Below are 27,684 nucleotides of genomic sequence, written 5' to 3'. Positions count from 1 at the left end.
ACCAGTGCTAAAAAACTTGCGCTTTAGATCTTTTTTTTTTTTTTTTTGGTTCAGGTGCATCAAAGTTGTGTTCTAATAACTAAACTCTCAGTGGAGTTAAAACGTGATCACAGAGTAACTCGCGACAATAGAAATTGGGATCAGGTAAATATACGCCCACTGTCAAAAGTCTTCCTTCTGGAACTTTGTACGTATTAATTGCATTCTTCACAAAACCTGCGCAATTACAGCTTTAATTTGGGTTTTTTTTCGACATTTTATTGGATAAAATTAAAGGGGTGAAATCGACACGTAAATAAATTTAACTTCCTAACTTACTCAAGCGAGAGAAATAAAAAAAAAAAAAAAAACTGAAACCTACAAAACGAATTAAATAAAACACACTCTAGACTTTTGGTTTAATTTTAAATAAAACACTAAAAAAAAAAAAGTAATAACGCTTCAGCAGTAAAACTTAGTTCTAGATATTTCTGTTGAAACTGCAGTGGGTTGATTTCATCAGATCTCAAATGACTCATTTTGTTAATTGTATTTTGTTAGTTTTATAATTTTATAAACAACATCGGGGCTTTTTTTGCTTGTAGTCTAGTGGCATCTGTAAAAGAATCATGTCGTTCTTTTATATATGCAGCAAAATCTTAAAACTATTCCAGAATATGGAAAATGCGAAGAAGGAAGGGATGTCGCAAACCTTCCCATAATTACAGCTTTTCTCGATATCATTTAGACTCTTTTTGCTACTTTACTGTAGATGAGTGCCAATCTGAAATTTTACTCCCTCTCTCACACACATAAACACACCCTGACTTTCCATATACTTTCCTCCTCTTCCGAAAAAAAAAAAAAAAGACCCACTATGCGTTAATTTACGCTCCACACTTACGACTGCGTATTATCTTCTCGGATTTAATGTAATGTTCAGGCAAGAGATTGCAGCTATTAACTGCGAACCTTTATAGCTTTCTGAAGGTGTTTTATTATCTGAAGGCAATTTTCAAACTTGAGGGATGTTGCCACCAGCCATTATTAAAGCGGATAACAAAAGATGGTGATCCTCTCTCTGTTGAGCATCTTAGACTCGTATCGTGGCACGTGCTTGGAGTGCACTAGCAATCACCCCAAAAGAATACTGTACTAGGCTTAATGCTAAAAGTTTTCGTAAAAGTGTATCGCAACTCAAAATGAATTTCGTTTTTTTATTCATTTCAACTTTAAAATGGGTCAGTTTTTTTAAAAGGTTTATTATATATATATATATATATATATTAAAAAGATTTATGATATTTTACAAATATTCCACTAATAATCTACATTTCTGACTAAATTTTTATTCAGCAGTGTTCCCTGTTTCTAGAATGGAATTGTAATTACAAAAGACCAAATGCCAAAATATATAAAAATAAGAAGCCATGCGGTTATGAAAATATACAATCATTGGTGTAGCGGAATCGCACAGACATATTCTGGTAAATATCTCCAAAAAAAAAAAAAAAAAGTAAATTTCAAAAAAAAAAAAAAGTAAATTTCATGAAATTCTGTCAAGTGAGAGTAGGCTGCCAAATCAATGAACTAATAATAATATGTACACAACATCGTATGCAAGATTCCCTGACTAAATTGAATAACTGTTGTAATAGATATGGTATGAAAGTCAGCAATAACAAGACAAAGTCAATGAAAATAGGCAGAAGCACTGAAAATATCAACCGCATTGTGAATGAAGAACAAGTTAAACATTTCACCTACTTAGGCACGATTTTTAGTGAAGATGGTAAATTAAATATGGAAATAGACAACAGAATCAACAAAGCTGGTATGGTAGGAAGTCTATTGAATAAATTCATATGGAATAAGAGAGAAATTAGTCGAAACACTAAATTAACTGTATACATGATGATGCTCAAACCAGTTTTAACTTATGGATCTGAGAGCTGGGTCAGAAGTAAAACACTTGACCAAAGACTAGAGACCGCAGATATGAGCGTCCTGAGAAAGATTATAGGTGTGAACAGATGGCATCAATGGCAATATCATATTAAAAATATGATATTGCCTAACGATATTAGGAAAGTTCTTGACATTGTCAGCATCCAAGAATGCGTTAGCAGAGCTAATCTCAGGTGGTATGGTCACTTAAACAGAATGGGAGAGGAAAGATTAGCAAAACAAGTGTTCTCTGCCCAGTTGGCAGGAAAAAGATCCAAAGGAAGACCAAGATATAAGTGGATTGATACAGTAAAAAGTGACTTAGACGATAGAAAAATAAGATCTGATAATGTTGGAGTCTTGACAAGTAACAGACTGATTTGGAGGAAAATTGTAGATAGGAAGTTAGTAGTGATGTAAATTTTTCGTGTAGTACTATCCTGTACACCCCTTGAGGGTACATGGCAGGAATTTGATGACGATGATAAATTATCGTATTTTTCTGAAGATTTTATTCATATTGTTTTACACAACGATGGGCAGAGTTTAGCTTCCACACATTCTCTAAATCAGCATTTTTCTAGTGGGATCTCGTTGGCCATGTGAAAATGTAACTAATAATGAATCTGTTGCGTGAGTTATGTTAATGAAAGTGGTAAAGATTCTAGTGGTTTATAAAAACAATAGAAAAAGTTTAACCATTAAAATAGCATTGTTTTGCATATAAATACCAAAATTGTTTTCTGGAACGTGTCCAATAAAATCTCAGGAATAAGATTTTATTGGGTCGCAGAAAGAAAACATTTTCGATCTGGTGAGTATAACGACCTTGTAAAATCGCCTATTGAGAAAACCACTTGAGGGAGTATTTACTTAGAAAAGGCAGTGTATCAGTTGTGTCAATCGTTTAAATAGCGTACAAGATGTTTAACGTATATGATGTATTGTATCGTTAATACTATTACAATTGAAGTATTTTCTTTGGTGGTTAATATTTGTTTATTTGAAATTAATTAAATTCATTTGCTATTATTAGCATGACTTATATTGTTCTGTGTTATTATACCGTGCACCCTAACTGCATGGAATTCTTCAGTAAATAGATTAATATACAAATAATAAAACTGTTACTGCATACGCTATTTTTTGTTGCAGGTTTTTGTCTCTAAAAGGACCCAGCAGTTTCCGGAGTCTATCGTCCCGCTACCTTCCAACTGTCTCAGTGTTTTCTGAGCCTCCATACCAAAACATTCCAAGAATTTTTCTGCAATACAAATTGAGTGTTGAAATTGTGTTTGTGATTTTCTTTCTCTAGTCTAGTTATTATCGTAATGTTTCAGGTTTACTCGAAGAAAAAAAAAACTGTTATGAGAGTAACATAAACCATTACGAAAAATTAGGCAAGTAATTGATTTAAGGCAGCTAAGATATGCTCCGATTGTTCGTAGCAAAAAAAAAAAGGTGTTATTGAAAATATGTCATTGTGAAAATTTTCACTAATGTTAAAAGTGCTGATGGCATCGTTTGCTAGTTGCTGTGTGTCGTAACACGTGTGAGCTAGTGTTATGTAGAAGCCCTAAACAGTGTATAAACTTTCAGGTTTATCCAGTTTAAAATTGGTTTGTTACAAGTACATCCTTATTATAATTTCTATTATTATGTATTTGTTTCTGTGACCGGTTTGTATCATGAAATCGTGCTTCAAAGCAAACGAAATGATGATGACCAATGTCAACACTGATTTTATTTTGTTAAAAAATACCTTTCCGACCACGAATCGACCTTTTTAGGATTCAAGTCTATTATACGATGGAGATTTAGTATTTTCCGAACGATAATTTCAAGACATAACCGATCAACTGCGAAATTATTTCTGCTATCAGTTTAATCCTAGAATCTCATTGATAGAACCATTTGTATGAATTGGATTCTATCGTTTTCTGAGATTAGCCTCTTATTGGATTTTTTTCTTGTTTCCCTTAGTTTTTCATTCACATTTCCCATTAATTTATTTTTTAATTTATTTTTACTATTATCATTAGTCTATCCCATTTCTTTTTTATATATTTGTTCTTATTTCCTTTTTTCGTATTGATTTCTCGTTATTTAACTAAGTCCTCCTCCCTAGGAATCTCAAAATATGAGGATATACACCATTTGAGTTACTTATTGTTTTGTGAGGTCTCTAATCTATTAGTCCTTATGCTGATTATGTCAATCTATTAGTGTTATTTCCCATTTAGTGTACAAGACAACATTTGGTGTATAGTTTTCAATGCTTTTATAATTATCTTTTATGTGATAAACTTCACTTACCACCCGAAAACAAAAGAAAGGATAAATCTTATTCCATTATTAGCCTGATCTTTTACTAGATCTGTGCATTTCCACAGAAATTGTCCTCCAGTGAGCTAACGTAACAAATTATTATTAAATAGTAAAGCATTAAATAAATATTAAATTTAATTTATTAAATAGTATTGTCATAAAAGATTATTTTTGACCCTTAGATATTGCACCATTTTTAAATTATAAGTTAAAGAACAAACTATTACACAAATATTCACGATAAAATAATATATTAATCTAAAAATAAATAAACATTCCAAGTTTGTTAATTTCATTTTTAGCATAATGAAAGATGAGTCGTTAGTCAAACGTTTCTTTGTGAGTGCGCATGTCTGTGGTTTGTCGTACACGTTTTATTAAAATGAATCACAAAATTGCATGTTTAGGTGGCGCTACTGTATATAGAATAAAATGTCTCAGTTCAAACGATTCAGTAGAAGTGTAATAGCTTGTGTCATTGAAATTTAGAAGTGAAATTTTGGAGTGAAAATATAAAACGTTCCATAAATCTTCGAAACTCTGTTAGCTGGCTTTCAAACAGCACAAATATTTGTATGGTTTCTACTTCAAGACATTCTTATCTGCAGTAACACTGCCTGTATTAGCTAAAGTTAGAAATTGGTACATGTCTTGTTCCCGTGATTTATCCAAATCACAGATTGTATATACATTGATTTCACATTCATTTCCCGGTGATGTACACATTTTGGACCTTTTTTTCCATTTTTTTGGATTACTTTCATATAGTCAAGTTAGCAGAACGTGAAAAAGTCTTAGATAGGTTCAAGATATGGTGATGTTGTGTACCCATGTGTGGTATATGCCGTATTTAGAGTACAGAATTGTTATTTTTACCAATTGTGGATAGCCTGTTTCTAGATTCCTTGCTATCATTGTCACTCAAAGAATGGTTCTTCGCCCACACCTGTGAGCGTTGAACGAAGTAGTTGAATGTATTTGCTGTTAGATGCAAATACGTAGGTTATCATGAACGTAGGTTGTAAAAGACGTAGGTTGGCATGCACTAATTTTATGTTCAAGTATATTTCGCAATAGTTGCCTTAGAATATCAATTGTTAATCTGATCTCTACAAGGACTCATATCGTATTCCAACTGCACTGTTTTTTTTTTTTTGTGAAATATAAGTCGAAATTTCCAACAAACCTAGTTTTATCATCCCCAATTAGATATATTGTTTCTTTCGTTATTTTTTAAAACGATTTCATTGAAGTTAAAGTCCTTGTTTCGAGTATTTCCTTATTGCCAACTTTCAAATGTCGACTTTAATCTTTCCGAGTTGAATTAGAAGTCCACCAGTGATAGATACAGCATGAAATAACACTCAGATATATTTTAAATTCACTTAAATGTAGATTTAAAACAGCTTCTTATAATCTATTATTAATGCTACTAATTCAAACAATATAATTGGATCCATCTCTTTCAGAGCAAGATACAATTTCTTCGGTAATATGTACCATGGCATGCTCGTGAAATATGATCTTAGAATATATTTCGTTTCAGTTTTCTCTAAGCATGAACTAGTAGCTAAATAAATTTTAGTAATAGTTTACTCTGAACTCCTCTAGTAGGATTTTAATAAAATTCTGATATAATTCTCCTTCGATGAATATAAAATTATTAGCATTTAACTTACTTAAACTATAGTGCGACTGTGGTGGGTTAATTCATTTTCTCCAAATAGTAAATCACTGACTTCTGAAGAGAAATATAAATAAAATGGTCTATAGAACCTTTTCATTTATTTACTAATGAATGACTTCAAAACGTACTCTTCCAAATTAACCTATGTTTTGAAGAAAATGAATTAGCTTACTCGGTGAGGTTATATTTGCTAATCTAATTCCATCATAAAAGTATTACGAAATGGTCCCCTGTTTAGTCTATCAATGATCGTTCCCAAAATGTCTGCAATAGTTACTTTTGCTTGCTTCATAAATCATGGTTCGGAATCTTTCTATTACATGAAGATTTCTCCCTTTATGCTGATTAGAATACTGTTAATTGAATGAAAATAATCATTCCAGATCAATCAATAAATACACTTTTCAATGAGGTATTCCAAAAATTGTAATTTAAGTCTTATTATATTTAGTCATCCATCTCTGTATAAAAGCTATGTAGAATATTTTTAATTCAACTCAATCATTGCTTCCTCCAGAAGTTTTATCATTTTTGCAGATAAGTAAATGAAAATTGAAAACCACTACGAAGCAGTTGATAAACAAAAACCATTTTGGATTAAATTGTACAGTAATGATGGATGGATGAAAGTAAAGCATTGTGAAATTCAGTGGCTCCAGTTGTCCATCTTATCCTTCCAGTTAGACTCCTAGGTGTCGCACAAGGTTATTAAAAACTAGTGATTTGACACATATATGACATGTGGTAGTCGTCAATCCTGTTGTATTGTGTGTGTGTGTATGTACGTCTTCAGTCATGTATATTAAATATATTTATTATCTTAAATTTGATTGGTGTCTGTTACTAGTGATTGAAAACACTGAAGTTTTTTCTGCTATACATATCTTCATCTTTGAATATAAACGTACTTCAGTAAATAGCCTTCACTGCTTGGAAAAAAGTCAACAGGCACCATGGTTTGAGGAGCAAACAGCAATCTTAATAAGATGTAAGGACCGGCTTTCGCTACGATATCGGCAGCAATCCTACAGAGCATACTTTCCACGAGCGTACGATAGCGATCAGTGGGAATTTTGGACCATTCTTTTTTTGTAGGCATGTATAAACGTGACTTGATACATGGCACAATGTACTTTGCTCATGGGGGTGTCCGTTGACTTCTTTCCAAGTGGTGTATATTCCAATAGAAAAGAATGGACAAAAGAACCAAAGCTTACATGAAAAAGAAGAAACAAAAACGAAATATAAAAGGATGCCCATGTAAGTGTTGTAGTAAAAACTCAAATCTCTGAGTGAATGATGGCGAAATTGTACGTTTTCACATGTTCTTGAGGTAGCTTAGTTTGTGTCACTTGTATGGACATTTGAATTTCTAACTGCTCTAACATATTAATGCAGTTATTTTCATTTGGGTTTAATTAAAAACTTTGTATAAATAAATGGAATAAATCTGTACTAATTGTGTTTTAGTTTCCGAAATTCATATTCAAATGTAAATCGGAAAATAATTGGAATTTTTTCCCTTCTTCATCTCACATAAATGTGGAATATGATTCCATGCAGGCCCCGTTCCGTACCGGGGTGCAAAGGATGCAATGAACCCAGGCGACACAATTTAGAGGCGGTACAATCGAGCACGTTCATAAAAAATAAGGAATAAATAATACGCTGAACTGTTTGTGCATATTTGTCACCTTCGAATGTGAGAGATTTCGCTGTTATTGTACTTCGGGATCTTTTAATGGAAGGGGGGGGGGGGCACAAAAATTTTGCACTCAGGTGGCGCAAACCCACGGAACGGCCCTGATTCCATGCAAGTGATCACTGCGAACAGTTGAATTCTATGACAATCAAGGCCAAACAACTTTGTAACACAGCCCTGCTTTCAGAATAAAAATTAAAAATCTCAATCAAAAATAAAGGATCATCACATGACTTATTTTTCATTTTCCACAGGAAATAGCCATTACTTTTTTTGTATTGCTTACTTTTATATATTCATGTGTGTCCTATAGATTTTGCTAATTTAGGAAACAGCTATAAACTAATCTTTTCCCTGATTCATGATGTAACTCCTGTCCCTACAAATAAATGATAATTTTAGTATATTTTCTCATGCAGGATTGAAACGATGATAGAGTATTTTTTTTAATAATGTGCTATTCTTCATCATTTAGTTTACTACTTCCCAGTTTTTCGGGTGTGATTGGGTTAAACTGCCTAAATTTAAACTTCCTGGGGTCTACAATCGCATTGAACTTGAACTCAATCGACAATTTATAAAAATCAATATCTATGCTATTGTGCCAGTGGCGTAGCTAGGGTGGTGCAGAGGGGGAGGTTCGCCCCGGGCGGAACTTTTTACGTGAGACACAATTTTATTTTTCGAGGATTCTTCTCTTTATGTTAACTTAGTGATTTTATTACTTAATAATTAATTTTCAATTTAAATTTAAATTTCAACTAAAATAAACATAAACATAGTGTTTTAATTTCTTTCCTTACGTCATTTTGACTTTTTGTAATATGTTTGGTGTATATTGAGAGGGGCGGCAAACTCGAAAACTTCCTATGATAAAACCAACCTGCCACAAAATCCTCAACACTGAGTTATCTATTCCCCTGTTAATTTACGTGGCCAGAGTGTATTGATATAAAAAATTCTGGACCAGTATAATGTGACTAACAATTTCATCATTGGCTTGGTAATTTATAGGACGAAATAACTATCAAAGAGTTATATCAATAAGGATCATTGCTGTTGATTTAAATGCATAACAAACACTAATTATTTGCTCCAGTACTCTTGTTGTTCTTTACTTGTTAGTCAGACATAACAAGTTCTATTTTCTTTCTTCCTTCGTTCGGAGTCATAAGTAGTTCGATAAGTTCTCTGCATGTTCAAGAAGATGCATCTTGCGATGTCAGCTTCGAGAGAGAAGAATGAAGTACCTCTTGAAGTGGGGGAGGAGAAATAGTTGTCCACTGAAGAGGTGCTTCAAAGTGTCCTATTGAGAATCTGTTTGCAAGTGCTGTGATTTGCACATCCTAAGACACACAGGTCGTTGATGTCATGGAATTGTGTTTTCTTATTTGATTAGCTTTTTCATATGTAAAATTCTTTGGAAGTTCCTAGTTCATTTCATATTTATTGAATGCAATAAAAAATACAGTCTTTCTAGAGTCATTGAAATTTAATTGTTAATAAGTTTGGGATGATGATGATGATGATGAACAGCATATTTTTCTACCCACTGCAGGGTGAAGGCCTCCCCTATTGAGGGAGGTTTAGGCCTACTACTCCCATGGTGACTCGGTCCATATCGGGAAAGTGTATCTATACTTGGGTGAACAAATGTATGAAGGTGGAAGACAATCACAAACATCCATGCCTACGCGGGATTCGAACTCGCAGCCTCTTGGCTGGAGAGCGGATACGCTAACCACTCGGCCAACCAGGTCGGCAAGTTTGGGATAATGACTACTTAATAATAATAAAAAAAAGTATAAATAAATTGTTTTTTAGAATAAAACATCCGACTCGTTAAGTATAAAAACAATAGTCTCCAATGTTTTGGATTTTTAAGTGAGTTAAAAATAAATAAATAAAATAAAAAATATGTCAGTTAATACGATGAGCTGATATTTTAAATATTATTACGTGACACCTCCAGGGAGTCCAAAGACTCATCGACAGAGGGCACCCACTAGGGACGCGGTCAACTGGGCGACGGAATAAAAGATGAAATATGCAATTCTATTCAGTTGATCTATTACCGGGTAAAAATGAGTTAAAAGAACGATATAAACAAAAAAAATTGAAAAATCTTGCTTATAATTAAGTTTATTTTTATTGTTTGAAGAAGTATTTCTGAGCTTCACGGTCCTTGGAGTCAGAGACTCATCGTGAGAGGTACACACTATTACACACAATGCTCATCCAACTGTGCCTTAAACTGATTCAATGTGTCTACATTCACAACGCACTCAGGCATTCCACTCACCAGCCATTTTCCATGCAATCATATCCTCCCTCTTCCTCCTATTAACAATTTACATTCTCTCAATTTGTCCTCATACTTCACATTCCAAAAACCACTGACCACCTTTTTGAATCTTCTTTGGACCCTTTCCAACATATCCTCGTCACCATGAAAACCTGGCAACCAAATCTGTGCACACAATAATCCATAAGAGGCCTGATCAAGGCCTCATACAATAGCATCATAACCTCTTTATTTCTGCATGCCAGCATCCTCCACATCATTGTCATTATTCGATGTGATGTCTTCACAACTTGTGCAATGTGACCTCTGAATTTCAGGTCCTTGTCCATCACCGCTCCCAGATCTCTCATCTCTTCTAATTCCTTTAATGTTTTCCCACCATTAATTAATTAAGGGTGGGAAATTAATTTAAATAAATTTCAAACTCTCGATTATCTCTCAAATGAAACAAATTGCTAAGCACAATTATATAGAAGCATAGAAATATTTCACTATTGATATGAATTGTTTCAGTACTATTTTTCAAATAGTACTGAAAAAAATTCTTAATTATATCAATAGTGAAAACTTTTTTTAATTTTATTTTTATATTTATATTTCTTGTTTGTAATCTTCAGAAATGGATAATTCAAGAATATTAAGTCAAAGAGACAAGGAAAAATATGCTTGGAATGAATGGGTATCTTTATGTTAAAGACAAGATTGATAAGAAAGGTTCGATTCAATTTTGGCGATGTTAAAATAAAAATACAAACAAAGGATGCAAAGGTAGAATCTGGACAAGTGTCAGTGATGGATCACTAATTTCTGAAAAACAGGAACACACATGTAGCAGTTCTGGAAATGCGGCAGAGTAATAACGCAAGAAGGTAGTATTTTTACTACCTTCTTGCGTATATTATCGGATACGACAATGAGCAACCCATCATAAATCAGAACTCAAGTTCTACAAAATGTTTCTTCTGCGGTAGAAAGAAAGCTTCCAAATCATAGCAGTCTGTGCAGAAATATTGAAGAAGATTAGAAAGTTTAAAAGCCCCAATTAATCCTGATTGTAAGGAAACAATAATTATTCCTGAAGAATACTTAAATTATGAATTCAGTCCATCACAATTTGAACGTTTTTTTATTGGCTGATTCTGGATCAGAATAGGTCGACCCCATGAGAATATTAATTTTTGGTCGTGAAAGCCATGCAGTGTAGAGCCAAAGTATGAATGAATTATTTATGGATGGCAGATTTTTACTTTCTCCCCCTCTTTTTGCTCAAATGTTTGTTATTTTGGCTAGAAAGGTCCTGTTTTCCCTGTTTTATATTGTTTATTACCTAATAAGACCCTTGAAACATACACAAAATTATTTTATATGATACATGAAATGTAGCCATTACTAGATCCCGAAAATATAAATGTTGATTTTGAAATTGCCATTCATCAAGCGTTACGTATAGTAACGCTTGATGTGTGAATTACTACTTGTGAAAGTAGTAATTCACACAAGCTAACATAAATGGTTGCTTTGCTCATCTCGTACAAAATCTTCGTAAGCATTTAGCTTCATGCAGTCTTTTAACCAGATATAATTCTGATGCGCGATTCGCTTTAAATTCAAAAATGATCACTTCGCTTGCTTTCGTTCCAGAACAAGATATTATTGACGCTATTTCTGAACTTGAGAATCATTTATCCAATGAATTTAAACCAATTTTAGAATGGTTTACGAACACATACATAAGTCGTCCAATGAACAACAGAACCAGGGCTCCACCAATTTTTACCTCAAACGTTTGGTCTGTGTACCAAAGAACAATAAATGGAAGCGATAGGACAAATAATTTTGCGGAAGCCTGTCATCGAAAACTCCATTTGAGTTTTGGCAGCAACGTAAGTCATCCAAATTTATGGATTTTTATAAATGGACTAAAAAAATTCAAAAAACATATGATGTTGATTATGAAAGAGCAGTAGCAGGTTTTCAACATGAGCACAAACGTAGACGTTACGATGAAGCTGATCAAAGAATTTTGACAAACGTTATTAATTACGATAGGGAAAATATACTAGAATATTTACGTGGTATTGCATATAACTATAATATGAATTAATAAATTCAAAAAAATTTGTCTTGAATTTCATATACTTTTTTGTTTTATTGTATACGTGTAACATTTGTAAATATGTTTGTTAATTACAAAATAATATTAATAAATGAATTAAAACAAAACTATATTTTTTCTTTATTTTAATACTGTGCAATTATACCTTTTCATTTTTAAATAATTGTTGGACCATTCTTTTTAACCATCTCTTTCTTAAATGATCCTACAAATTTTGAAATATGATATAAACGAAAATATATAATATAAATATTTATTAACTAGTTGACTCATTTTTTTGTATGGGAAATTTCAATATAACTTCTATACAATTCGCAATTCGACGCAATAAAAATAAACATAATTATAAGTGAGATTTCTCAAATTTTATGTTTATACCGTTCTTTTAACTTACTTCTCAAAAAAATATTATTTAAATTTACCTGATAATAGATCAACAGAATATAATTGCATATTTGATCTTTTATTCCTTCGCCCAGTTGTCGTGTATTCACCCACTACACCACTCAAATCCACCACCTCCAACGAACTGCAACTACACCAACGCAATCTACCCACCACCAGCAGTATTTTCACAGAGAATCACAAATATCCATGCCCAAGGCGGGATGCGAACCCGCAGCCTTTTGGCTGGAGAGCGTATATGTTATTCACTCGGCCAACCAGGCTGGCAGTATTCTAAATATCTATCATGATGTACAGGAAAAGCATTCTACATGGCAGTGGTGTTCAACCTTTTTTTTACTACGCGAGCTACTTTTCTATAAAAAGTTATTCGGCGATCCACTCTCTTATATAGATCACGTTCCCCCAACCTGATATCTGATTACGCTCAAATAAACAACTAAAAAAATACACAACTAAAAACTTTATTTGTGTATTTAAAAATTTATTTATCATTTTTAATTATTTTAATACAACAAATATTTTAATACAAAAAAAATATATATTGGAATAAAATATTTATTTCTCTATTTTGGAAAATCAAAGTTAGAAAAAACAACAGATTGATTACAAACTCACAAGTTACAGAAAATGCTGGTTGATTAAAAAAAAAAAAAAAGTTAATGTGCAATTTGGCATTGTTTGGACCTCGCAATATTTTCATAGTCAAGTTGATATGAAGAAGTGGCCAATCGCAGACAATCATCCAAACGATCATTTGTAATTTGGTTTCTTAATTGATTTTTTATGACGGTCATATTTGAAAAAGCGGATTCTGACAAGTATGTCGATCCGAAACACGACAGAATTTTTCGCGCAATATCAGTTAATATTGGGAATTTTTCATGGGCATACTTCCAAATGACTTCATTGTTTATTGATTTTAAATGTAAACTATTCTGAATGTTTATTATCTCGAGTTCTCCTTCAGCTTGGTTTATATCAAACAGCCCACTAATTTTATTGGAAATTTCTGTGATGTTGAAGTTTTCTTGAAATGGATTATTGATAAAAGGTACAATCATTTCAATTTTATTAAAATCTTTAAATCTTGAATTTATTTCTTCCTCAACTAATTCTATTTCACGAATAAATTCTTTTAAATCATAGCGAAGCATTTCTTGATTTTGTTCAAAATATTTTAATAAATATGGGAGATGTCTAAATTCGCGGTCATTTATATTTTTCTTTAATAAAAGTAAGTATTGTTGGAAAGTTTTTATTGAACTTAACATGTCAATTAAATTTTTATCTCTACCTTGTAACTCTAAATTTGAATTGCTTAATTTTTGTACAGAAATCTACTAAAAATGATAAGTGTAACAACCATCTTTTATCACTCAATTGTGGATAAATATCTCCTTTTTCATCAAGAAAAAATTTTATATCGTTAATTAATACAAGACATCTTTCTAAAAATTGACTTCTGCTGAGCCAGCGAACATTATTGTACAACAGAAGTTCCCTATCATCATCTGCCTGTAATTTAAATAACCGCAGTTGCAGGGCTTTTCCTCGAACAGAATTTACAATTTTAAATGTAATATCCAGAACATCTTTTGTGTTTAATCTTTTGCTACACAGTACTTGTTGGTGAATAATACAGTGGTACGTTAAAAAAATTTGGATATTTATCATCGTTTTTACATAATGAAATGAAGCCTGATTTATTATCTATCATTGCAGGAGCACCATCAGAAGTAATAGACACAAGTTGAAAAAGCAGAAGTTTGTGTTGCTTCACAAATTCATCAAATGCCGAAAAATGTCTTCTCCCCTAGTCCTTCCCAATAATGGTATAATTTTCAAAAGTTCTTTGCTTGAATAATCTTGAAATACCATGTGCATAAATACCATTAACGGAGCAATATCAGCGAAGTCGTTTGATTCATCAAATTGTAATCAAAACGCAACATGCTGGTGAATGTCTGACATTAACCTGGCCTGGAAACTTTTCTCCGGCAATTGGAACGCTTCCTTTCGGCAATTTGAAACCTTGTCTGCGGCCTAGAAGTAATCTCTCTCTCTAGCGACGTCTCGAACCAAGAAGCTCCTTTCTGGAAGCGGGAAACTCCTGTCTCAAGCAACGTGGATCCGGGCAGTCTCTCTGACGGCGACTCTGGACCGGGCGGCCTCCTCTCTGACAACAATTCTGGAACCGGGACCTCTTCTGCTTGCTTCAGTCCCTTTTTATTAGGCCTCCTTTGAGACCTCGCATCAAGTTTGCCAACCCCCCAAAGAATTGGCATGAGTCTCATCTTGAGTTTCAAGTTCGGCACGCCTTTTGTTCTCCTCCGCTTTCTTTTGATTGTAAGTTGCCGGCCATCGGAAAGTTGTTTGAACTCTTTCTGACTGACTTCGGAGATGTTTACACTCAGAGCCTGCAAGCCTTTCTCATACAAGTTTCAATGACAATCTTTCTAATGCCGTCATGTACAGCTTCGGCGACAAAAACATTGCTTTTTTTAACACTAACATATTCTTATTAAAGCAGTATATACAGTTAGCTTCAAAAGAGTTATTTACAAAAACATCTAATACAAACTATACCGAGACAAACAAAGTTTATTTTTTACAATATTCACATGGGACTTAACCTAAGTAAAAAATCGATGTAATGTGCTTTGGAATATTTAATATTTAAGCTACAGTCGAGTTTTTACACTTTGCTTATATTCGTATTCACTCGACTCGCTGTTTGACTTCCACTGATCCAAATTAATTCATTTACTCGGATTTATAAGAAAATTACCGATTTGACAATTTTAACGAAAAATAAATAAACAATAGCAATTCACTTAAAGCGAATTAAAAATAATACAAAATAATGATAAATGAAATATTATGTTTTCAGTTTTAATTAAATTTGTAAGTAAGAAGGAATACACAAGAGATCGACCAAAAATCGCTCCGCGATCGCCCGGTCGATCGTGATCGACGGGTTGAACACCCCTGCTATATGGCAATGAATTGATTACGCTATTCGTCATGAACCAGGTATTTGGAAATCGATAGGCAACCAGTCTTCCCCTCTTACTCTCGTAGAGATTGAATGATAGTAGGCGATCTTTTCCTACACTGAAGGAGAGTTAGTTGATCTACTGGAATAGATGGTCGAATTTATTATCCCGCAAATTGTATTGTTTCGGGATAATTTGTATTGTTTTGCTTCTGCCATAATTTATAATAACCCAACTTGACCAGATCCTAATCGTGAAAATATATTGTATGAAATGCAGATTAGGACTGAAATTCACTGCAGCCAAATCTGAAACTTCATTGCCTCTGCTTAAAACCCTAACTTGAGGGAACAGAATGTCATTGTGGTACAGTATAAAAGAAACTACTGATACCCAAAATTCCACTACGCTAAATGACATTAAGGATTTTGGCGTAATGACCAACAATTCATTCCACATCCATGCTATGATTTCTCTTATCTTTAGGTACCGGCAAAATAGGTAGTATTTTCTGGATATTCTTTATATCGAAACTTGTCGATCCCACCTGAATAATCTATATCACAACTAACTCTACAGGATCTACACCCTCTGTCCAAAGAGAAACCGACCTTTTCGAAAATAGAAGAAACTAGTGGCGCCACCCGTTTTATCTTTTTTGTTATCGAAAGTGGCAACCTTCATTAGTGTTGTGTTGTCAACTGTTTATGACATCTGTTTCATTAGAAGCCGAGTTATAGTGCCAAGAGTGACAGTGTGTTTTGACGAATGGTCGGAAAATGAGCTCCAAACAGAGAACTGCGGTTGACTTTTGTGTTTGAAGCATGCATCAAATGCTTCAAAAAGCATACGGTAATGAATGCTTATCCCGTACTCAAGTTTACGAGTGGTTTAAGCGATTTCAAAGTGGTCGTGAGACGCTTGAGGACGACAAAAAGCCGGGCCGTCCAAAAATTGGACTGAGGAAAGTTAACATCCAAAAAGTGCGTGATTTCATCAAAGAAAACCCAAAATCGTCCGTGAGATTGATTGAAGATGAATTGGAGAGTCCAAAATCAACTGTGCACAACATCATTTTGACCGAGAGTTTGGGCCTTCGTAAATTGAATTCGCGATTTGTTCCCCACAAGTTGACCGACGACCAAAGAATATTTCGAATTGGACACTGCAAGGACCTCAATAAAACCGCTCTTAAGGACTCAAACTTCCTTAAAGTTTGAGTCCTTACGCGTGACGAAAAGTGGTGTTTTGAGTATGAGCCCGAAACAAAAAGTGTTGATTGGAGACCACCAGATGAGGGGCATCCGAAATAAAAGTCGCTTGGAGAAGTTAAAAGTAAAGACAATGCCGATTTGTTTCTACGATTCCAAGGGCATTATGCACAAAGAATTCGTTCTCCCTGGCCAAACGGTCAATGGTGAGTTTTATCTCGAAGTTTTGAAGCGATTGATACCGAGAATTCGTCGCGTACGGAATTAATATCGTGACGACCGACCGTTCATTAAAACACACTGACACTCTTGGCACTATAACTGGGCTTTTAATGAAACAAATGTCATAAACAGTTGACACAACACTAAAGAAGGTTGCCACTTTCGACAATAAAAAGATACAACAGGTGGCGCCACTAGTTTCTTCTATTTTAAAAGTTCGGTTTCATTTTGGACAGAGGGTGTATTTCCGCTTTTACACAGTCAAAGAAAAGGGTAAATGTACAGCAATTAATGTCTCCATTTGTCATTTTTGGTGTGTGTGTGTGGGGGGGGGGATTGTTCTTTTGCTGTGCTATGAAAAGGCCATGGATTCGAATTCCACTTTGGTATGCATGTTTGTGTGAAAGTCAAGGAGTTGCTCATTTTAATGGATGCATCTGTCAATATGAGAATGAAATCAGGATCCTGTAATTTATTATGGACAATCCTGTTGGTATGTGGAGTTCCGATCACGTGTTCTCTATGGACTTACGAGGCTTTCTAGGTTCTCCGATCCCTTGCCATTATTTTTATTTTTTTGATTTTTTTGATTTATCAGATGAATTCTCCTGTAGTTTGTCTTGGATGGAACAGCAAATTTCCGATTCCAGCATTCAACAATAAAACAGTTAAATAACTGAAATAATTCAATACATAAATATTTTCTACAGTTTCTAAAGTACAAAATGTCTTAAATCCTTCACAAAGAGTCCTATGATTTTATTCGCATAGCAAGATATGCGAAACAAAAAACCACACTCATCTAATAAGGAAAAGTCCCTTGAAATGACGTAGTACCTCCATTTTACCAAAACTTTTGTTAATTTGCATAATGCGCATATATTTAACTGCAGATAATTTAAATAATGAGTGTAATACGACGAACTCAATCTCCTCGTCATTTATGGAATTAACGAAGTATTCGTCATCACATATTTGGCTAAGATCTTGGCAAAGTCTGTAAGCTTCTTATTGTAACTGAAAAGACATCGTCAAATGCCCTTTAAATTGTGTCAATTTGCTTCGCGACTTTAATTTAGCTCAACACAGTTAATGGTTTTAAGTAAGTGACCAGCTTAATGTAGAAGAAAAAATCAATAGGGTAAAAAGGAAAAAAAAAGCTAATTCCACAAGCAGAGGTGTGCAAAGCTTAGAAAGGAGAAACCTTAGGTTAATCGAAGAGTGGCTAAAATTCCATTCTGAGGATGAAGTGGAGATAGTATTGATAAAACAGAATGAAATATCCATAGTATCGCAGCATATTTCTTTCAGTAACTTTGTCATTTTATATTATACTATGTTTAGTATTTTATTTTGTATTCTGAGACCTTTAGATGGCTTCATTTTAGTTTATTTATTATTTTTATTATTTTTTTCTTTACCATTGCTTAATTTCAAGTTATCTTGCATAAAGGTACTCCGCGAATAAAGCATCAAAACTATATAAAAATTGAATAGACAAACCGATCTAAAATTCTACAATATACCCGGACCATTAGGCATGGAGGCAAAAAAAATAAACCAGGGTATTTCTCTAGATGATTCACCAAGATATTAAACGTTTTATTTATCGCTAACATTGTCCAGAAAATTTGAGTTTGCCATAAGGTATTTAGCGTATTAATGTAACGCTATTGTAAATCCTAGACGCTGATCCACAAAAAAAAAAAAAAAACACGAGAAATATCTTTCTAGAACGATTTACAAAGGTAATTTTTCAACATTTGATAAGTTATTTTAAAGATTAGGATAACAGCAGTAGAGGCAAGTTATACTTTATTTGCGAGATGGCAATTTGCCAAAAGCCTATTACGTTGAAATAGGCTTTTGGCAAATTATGACGAAATTAAACGTCATTTGGAAAAAATGACGTTTAATTTCAATAGAGTATCAGGAATGCATTATATACATTTTTTCTACTATATTTTTTATCCTTCAACTTTGCGGTTTGTATTTGCAGGCATATACTCATCTATTGCGTAGCGAATAAACTGAAGTCGTTATATAACATGTGGGTGTCTATTAGCGAATATTTTCAACACAGTAAAGGAGTTTCTACGGCTATTTATTGTAACAGTTTTAAAGTATTGTATACATTTGTCGTTGGGAATAATATTAAAACGCATTTTAATTTGATTTTTTATGCCGCAAAGACATCAGTGGTCATACTGCGCCAGGACACAGCTGTGCATATGGTAATTGATTTGTAGGACAATCACAAACACCCATGCCCACGGCGGGATTCGAACCCGCTGCCTTTGGACTGGAAAGCGGATACGCTAACCACTCAGCCAAAGGGGCCGGTAATACATATGAAATTATTCCATTGGACTTCGAAAAAGAAAATAAAAATGGATGTATTAAAAACCAACCGTTTGCCTACAACAGATTAATTTAAGAAACATTGAAAAAAAAAATGACGTTCATGCAAGAACAAATTTGTGTAACATGAAAGGGCAAGCAAGACTTCATCATTCGAAGAAGGAAAATTAAAAAACAAAATATTAATAAACAAAAACGTCATTTAAAACATTAGTGAATTCATAATAGCCTCCATTTTGATATGTTAATTGATTTGCGTAGAAATATACCCGAAAAACTATTCATGGAATTAGCTTATCTAAAAAGCAATACTGCATCAAATTGCTTACCTTAAAATGAAAAGTATGGAATTTATTGAGCTTCCTTAGCACAATTGGAAGGATGATGATGCATCGCACCCTTCGATTGAAAAAAGAACTAACTTCTATTTTCGTCGTGAAGAGAGGAATCTTTATGTGGACTTTTCAACTAAAGGTTAGATAGTTGATCTCATACAGAGGCGCCCAGAATCTCGGGTTTTTCATTCCTCTTACAAGTAAATTAGCTATGAGAACACACACACACTTTTTACAGACAATATACGAGGGTGATCTGAAACGTTCTCGGCCTAACAATGAAAAAACGAATTTATAATTTGAAAATTATTTTTATTTTTCAACGTAATCTTCCTTAAGACTAATACCTTTATTCCAGCGATGCTGCAGCGCCATTATTCCGTCCCTGTAGTGATTTTAGTAAGATCTGCAAAATACCCCTCTACAGCTGCAATGGCCTCTTGATTCGAAGAAAAACGCTGACCAGCGAGGAGAGTTTTAGTTATGGGAAGAGACAGAAGTCAGAGGGAGCCAAATCTGAGGAATAGGGTGGATGTTCCAACAAGTCAGAGTGCAGATCCCTTAATTTTCCCATTGCCATCATCAGGACAATGCACCTTTATGGGCAGGTGCATTGTCCTGATGAAGATGATTTTTTTCTTCTGCAAACCGCGTCTTTTCTCACGAATGGTTTCGTCTAGTCTGGTTAAAAGTTCGAAATAATATTCCCTGGTTATTGTTTTACTCTTTTCAAGATAATTAATAAACAAAATGCCTTTAGCATTTCAAATGACCGATGCCATGACCTTTTCTGCTGATCTGCAGGAAAATCAAACCGGACTTTGCCTTCTTTGGCGCTGAACAACTGGCTTCTGTCCACTATTTTGACTGTGGTTTGGATTCTGGTGTGTAAAGGTAAATTCAAGTCTCATCCACGGTAATAAATCAACGCACAAAATCAGTTTTATTCTTGTTCAAACGCTCCAAGCACTGTTCAGAGATTTTCATGCGAGTGCGTTTTTGATCTGCTGTGAGCAAGCGCAGCACCCATCTTGCGCAAAGCTTTTTCATTTGCAATTCTTCATGCAAAATATATATCCTACACGTTCGTTTGAAATGCCTATAGTGTCATCAATTTCACGTACTTTGACTCGCCGGTCATCCAATATCATATCGTGCACTTGATCAATAATTTCTGGTGTTACACTTTTTGGGCGTCCTTCACGTTGATCATCTTCAAGGCTGATACGGCCACGTTTAAACTCGGCAACCCATTTCTTAATTGTCGAAAACGAAGGAGAAGAGTGCCCATAAACTTTTATGAACTTAGAATGAATTTCTTTTAGCGTTAAACCTTCGTTTACAAAGAATTTTATAACCACACGAGACTCAATTTTAGCCATTTCAAGGGATGCAGACAACACTTTTCCTTCAGACAGCTTTATAAAACAAACTACTTGATAGGATGACCTGCAATTTCACATGGATGCTTATGACAAATGTACCAACGTAGAAAAAAATCATCCCGATAGTGTTGCCATCTATAATCGATGCCGAGAACTTTTCAGACCACCCTCGTATTCTGGTGGTAGTTGTGATTATATATATATATGTGTGTGTGTGTGTGTGTGTGTGTGTAAATATATATATATATTTACATATACGCTTGATTTGTATCTGTACACGTGGAAAACAACTTATGGACTTCGAAACAGGTATCATCACAAAATGTCATTTTAGTTGTCATCCATTAGTAAAAACACTGCATCACCCAAAATCAAATAAAAAACAGGATTGCTAGGTCGGTCGAAATATGAGGATGTCACCTCAACCAGGAAGATCCAAGAGTCTACTAGCGGTACGGAAATCAATTCCGATGAGGAAATGATGAACCAGGAGTTCAAACAATCTACAAGAATTCGATAGTAGTAGAACATTATAAAAATTGCTGGCGCGTAGCTGCATATAATTGTTTAAAAAAATCATGACTATCTTGTGGAATGTTTGAAATTTGTCATAAAGAGTTGAGTAATCACGCACCTTCCTCTTCAAAATCGATGAGTACGGTGTGAGTGGGAATTCCATCTTAGAAGAGGAGTAATGGTCTGCAGTTGTTTTTCCAAGAATGCACAGATTTTTATTACGGTATCAGAGAGAATGCGGCATCAAAAATATGCGGCACTTCTAGATAATGCTTCCTGCAATGCAATGCGAGGATTTTACGTAACAGACTCCTACCTCTTTCGAAACGAATATGGTTTGAGGAAAACGATATGTAAAATTTGACTGGGTTGTCCAGTGTCCTGATCCAACCAACAGAAGGAATACATTTGTTCCTTCAGTTGAAAGAAGGAATCAACACTCTATTTCTGATGAAATAGTGTTGATGATTTATTATTTTTAGGAATTTCTATTTAAGCAATTTCTAAGAATGCGAAATAAGATGGTGATCTTTATAATTTCTGACAAAATATCATGAGACTTTTTTGCAATGTTTCAATATTACTTACATTTGAATTAAAAGAATTTTTAGGACAAGAAGACCAAAAAATTGCATCAGACGCTTAGAAATTATAACTAACATACATTTAGTTTAATACATTTAGTTTAATTTTTATCCAAGTGTAAGCAAACAAAGTTTGCACCTGAAGTATCTTCAGGACTGAGGCAACTCGTTGTAAAGGTGGGCCAAACCCTCATCGCTCTCTGTCTTAGTATCTCCCATAATGCACAGCACATCTCCTTGCGGACATGTAGAATGCTGTACATTAAGGGAAGGTCCACTACTCAGACCGGTTTTCGTCAGTGGCAGCCAGACCCAGAGGTTGTGATGTGATACTAAAGTGAAAGCAATGGAGAAGTCATATTTACTTATACGTGTTGCCAAAAGGTGTCTCACCTTATTACTCAATTACTCTGGATTTAGAGAAAGATATTGGAAGATTTTTCCACTTGGTTAGACTATAAATTAAAGATACCAAGGAATTATATACTTTGTTTAATCCTTTATCCAAGTGTAAGCAAACAAACTTTGCACCTGAAGTAGGACTGAAGCAACTCGTGGTAAAGATGAACCATGCTCTCATAAATCCTTGTCTTAGTATCTCCCATAATACACAGAATGCAAAGTCCTGAAGATATTTCAGGTGCAAACTTTGTTTGCTTACACTTGGATAAAGGATTAAACTAAATTTATTATAGTCTAACCAAGTGGGAAAAAACTTCCAATTATGACTAACATAAATTTCTGTTTTAACTTCCCACACCAGCAATATCCATTAAGAGAGTTCCTAATTACCGATAAGTTTTCACTTATTTTTATTATTTTTCCTTTCAGCTAGTGAAATGTGTGTAGGTGTAACGACAGCCATCTATGCGCTTACTAATACTCATTAGTTTGATTGCTCAAAGAATCAGAGATAATTTCTTTGATGAAAAATGTGAAAAGTTTGAAATTATAGAACTTGCAGAGTCCAACGATATTTAAAAGTAAGCATCAGAAGTGGTTGATTTTTTATTCACAAATACAAGTATGAATTCGTAACGCATAATCGAAATGAGTATTATAGAATGCGATGCTCTTCACAAATGAATCATAATTAAAAAAAAAAAAAAGAAAGAGACAAAATACAAAGGAAATAGAAGGATTTAGATGAATTATCACTTTGTAATCATTTGAGTCCTGTTTTGTATTAAAATGAAATTAAAATATATTAAAAATAAAGAGTAATAATAATGCAATTAAAATAATTTTATGATTATAAATCTAAAACATAGACTTAGGTTATTGTCCACACGTGGCGCTGTAGTATTATAGATCTTTGCTATCTTTCGCATACGGTGTTGATAAAAGTATTATGTTTTCATTTATCATTTTTATGTGATTAATTTAATTTATTATACAGGGTGTTCAAAGAAGTCTTTGTACAGTTTTAAACTTTAATAGCTTAAGATGAATAAACATTATAAACTTATAGAGTAATCGCTGTTTAAAAGCTTAGTTATTGAAATTAGAGGTTAAATCTTTTAACCACCGTGTGTGTGTGTGTGTGTGTGTGTGGAATCACATCAAACAATTGTTTACCTATTAAAACCTTGTACTTAGTCCATCAGTCACTGAACGGCAGTAACTAATTAAGTTTTTCACAGAGTTCGACTATTTGTACATCTTAAGTTATTGAAGTTTAAAACTGCACAAGGACTTTTTTGGAACATCCTGTGTTTAATTGAATCCGGTGTATCCTTGTAGTACTGTTTCTGGTTCCATAATGTTAGATTACCAGAAAACATTTCCATTCTAAAGGGTGTCCCAAAATTCACGCAAGATTTAAATTTAGCGCCATTTGTGCGGTAAAGTGTTGCCAATGAGAAAAAAATGACAGCGTGACAGCTGACAGTTTAGAGTTTTTCAAAATGACCACACACAGCGAAGAGAGTTCGTTGAATGGATTATGAAACAACAAGTGGATGCTTATTTTTCGAACAAAATCGTCTTCAGCGATGAGGCTCATTTTCATCTTGATGGCTTCGTTAATCGACAAAATTGTCGCATTTGGGGTTCAGAAAATCCACGAGTGATTGTTGAGAAACAAATGCATCCACAACGTGTCACTGTTTGGTGCGGATTTTGGGCTGGAGGCATCATCGGTCCATTCTTCTTCGAAAATGCGGCTGGTAAGGCAATAACAGTTAATGGTGCTCGCTATCGCGACATGATAATTCAGTTTTTTGTGCCTAACTTGCAAGATATGGATGTGGGCGATATTTGGTTTCAACAAGACGGTGCCACATGCCATACAGCCCGAGAAACAATTCAATTACTGCATGAGTCATTTCCTGGTCGTGTAATTTCCCGTTTTGGTGATCAGAATTGGCCGCCCAGATCATGTGACTTAACGCCGTTGGACTTTTTTCTTTGGGTTTTTTGAAGCTAAGGTTTATGCCAAGAAGCCCACGACCACCCACGCCTTGAAGGAGGAAATTGAGCGCTGTATCAACGAAATTCAGCCACATTTATGCAAAACGGGCATCGAAAATTTCGACAAAAGAGTGCGTATGTGCCAGCAAAGCCGTGGAGGCCATTTACCCGATATGCTATTCCATGCATAACCCTATACTGTATACTTTATGAATCAATAAGAAATTACAATTTTTAATTAAAAACCTGTGTTTTTTTATCAAAATTACTTCTTGCGTGAATTTTGGGACACCCTGTATTTAGGTTTATTTTCTTTACATTCAAAAATAGTTTCTTTAGAAACTATTTTTCACCTCATAGCTTTAACGTTGCTTCTATTGTAATTCGAAAGACTCAACCATTTATTTTAAAATGTTACTTCATTTAATTATTTTATCTATTTTAATGAGAACATTTAGAATATCTGGTGGGGGGGGAGAAGAAACGCATCATCAGAAACTGTTTTACAACAACTGTTGTTACAACTGGAAAAGTCGAACTGCAGTCTCTTTTTATGGCCTATCAATGCAAGTGAATAACAAATCCCCTGATTAATCAGTACGTCTCAAATATCCCTTTCATTTTAATTTTTGTAAAAATTAAATCTAGAATTTATCTAGATTTGGCATTAAATGAATATTTTAAATTATATATTATTTGTAATTATGAACGCAAAAATATACAAGGCCCTAAAAATAAATCATGTATATTAGCAATGTGTGAAAGCTCTTGTAACAACTGCCATCTCATCACGGATCTATTGTCTTTAATAGACAGAACACTTTAACATACAGAACAATTTAATATACAGAACACTTTAACAAACAAATACATTTTTTTATATTCAACTCATTTATGAAAGATACTTCGTAAATTCTACTTATGGTACTTTTTGTAGCCGATAACAAGAAGATATTACAGAATTTCAAGTAATTGGTGTCTTGCTTGTTTTTATATTACAAAAGAACTGCTAATTTTAAAGAACGTCGGACCTTTTTCTACCGAAGGCAAGTACTCAGTAGACAGTGGCGCCGCCTATATTAATAGCCACAGACTAACAAAATCGATTGTTACTGGTCTCTCAGATCTCCTGTTTCATGAGTTAAAGCTAGAAGCAAATAGAAATGACTGACCGACCATCTTATAGCTTGATTCGCGACATGCAGAAGTAAAAACTTTAAAGAAATTTGATCTGTATTTCAAATTAAAAATTTTAGTTTTGTAATTGTGATCAATTTTTCGATTATTCTGGTGTATTTCTAGGGCGCTGAATTTGAATTTACAATCAAAATAAATCAAATTTACAATAAAAAAAATTTCGTGTTATAATAATTTATTTCATGAACATGTATGAAATTCCTAGGGTTTTTACTCGGGGGGGGGGGGATATTTTATCGTGATTTAGTTAATAATAATACTAAAGTTTGCCGTTTTGGGAATGCTGTGATGAATTTTAAGGCTGTAGTGTCAATGGAGGCATTAACCTAAGCCAATATCTATTCTCTTATGTCTGAAGGGATTAAATCATAATACAAGAACAAAATAAATCAGATATTTATTAACAACTGATATTTTGCTGGTTTTCAAACCAGCATTTCACAGCACGAAACGAATTATCATAATTCATTTCGTGCTAACAATCATATAGTCATCATCATCATCATCATCATCATACGTATCAAGGATTTAGACCTAGCATGGCCTGTTCCGGCCTTAGAAGTCATCGTTTAAGAGGACGTCCTGGTTTTCTTTTTCCTAATGGCTTGTACTTTAAGGCTTGTTTTGGTAAACTTTCTGTTTTCATTCTTTGAACGTGTTCCATCCATTTATGTTTATATTTTTAATTTTTTCTATTACTGGTTCTTGGTTTAATTCTTTCATAATTTTTTCGTTTCTTTTGTGATCAAATAGGGTATACTTTGCAGTTTTCCTCATAAACTTCATTTCTGCTGTTGTTAATCTTTGTTTGTCTTTTTGTTTTATTGTCCAGATTTCGCTTCCATACATTAAGACCGGTAAGGCTAATGTATTGTATACTTTTAGCCTGGTTTGTTTTTGAACTAGGTTTGGTTTAAATATAGAGTTAATTACACCTGTTAGTTTTAAATATGGAGTTAATTACACCTGTTAGTTTTAAATATTTTGCAATTTTTACGTTTATATCTTTTTCATTTTCATATGTGATCATACATCCTAGGTAGTTAAATGAATCCACCTGTTCTAAGATCTTGTTATCTAATACTATTTTAGTTCTTGCTGGATCTTGTCCTTTAAAGGCTATAGTTTTTGATTTTTCCGTTGATATTATCATACCATAATCTTTGGATATCTCATTTAGATTTAAAATAGCTTTCTGTAAGTTATCTTCAGAATTTGTAATTATTATTTGGTCGTCTGCAAAGAGGAGAGTGTTTAAGTTAACTGTAGGTGAAAGTTTAATTCCTTGATGTAAATTTTTACTCCATTTTATTATTATTTCATTTAAGTAGATATTAAAAAGAGTAGCTTAGAGGGGACATCCCTGTCGGACCCCTTGGTTTATCTCTCTTGTATATGAAAGCTCGTGATTTAATCTTATTTGTATTTTATTATTTTCATATATGCTTGTGATAGCTTTTAGGATATTATTTGGTATTTGTCTTTCTTTTAATATGTTAAATAATATGTTTCTTTTAACTTTGTCAAATGCTTTTTCAAAGTCGATAAATGCAATATGTGTTTCTAAATTATATTCTCTTCTTTTCTCTATTATTAATTTTAGGCAGAAGGCTGGGTCTATACATGATCGTCCTTTTCTAAATCCATTTTGTACCTCTAGAATAAAGTTTTCGGAATATTTCATTAGTTTGTTATTTAAGATTCTGCTATATATTTTGTAACAGGAATTTAGTATACTGATACCTCTATAGTTTTTAGGGTCATATCTATTACCTTTCTTAAAGATAGGAATCACAATTGCTTTTTTCCATTCTATTGGGGGGATACCAGTTGAGTAAATTTTATTTTAAAATAATAAGAGTCTTTCTTTGAATCTTGTTCCTGCGTATTTATATAGCTCTGAACCTAATCACATAGTGTCGGATATAATTAACAATTTTAAAAGACGAAGGAACTCAAGTTCCAATTTAGCGCCCTCCAATTCTTCACAGCT

The 27,684-nt window shown here is 33.6% G+C and overlaps 1 protein-coding gene across 2 annotated transcripts in view; it reads left to right on the top strand.

Moving 5' to 3' along the window:
- The window catches only part of LOC150097028 (ubiquitin-conjugating enzyme E2Q-like protein 1), a 163,419-nt gene extending 158,674 nt beyond the window's left edge, over positions 1-4,745 (top strand). The window contains exon 4 of one of the 2 annotated variants that reach the window (XM_090408130.1): positions 3,082-4,745. The gene's annotated coding sequence lies outside the window, so the exon portion shown is untranslated. Of the gene's footprint in view, positions 1-1,335; positions 1,378-3,081 lie in introns of those variants that run through there. The other variant, XM_090408131.1, reaches the window with a different exon arrangement.
- Positions 4,746-27,684: the final 22,939 nt, after the last annotated feature.

The sequence above is a fragment of the Typopeltis vanoorti genome, chromosome 18 (assembly GCF_054136105.1).
Source record: "Typopeltis vanoorti isolate ZY-2024b chromosome 18, IOZ_Tvanoo_1.0, whole genome shotgun sequence".
Lineage (NCBI taxonomy): Eukaryota > Metazoa > Arthropoda > Arachnida > Uropygi > Thelyphonidae > Typopeltis > Typopeltis vanoorti.
This window is presented reverse-complemented; position numbering and strand designations above follow the sequence as displayed.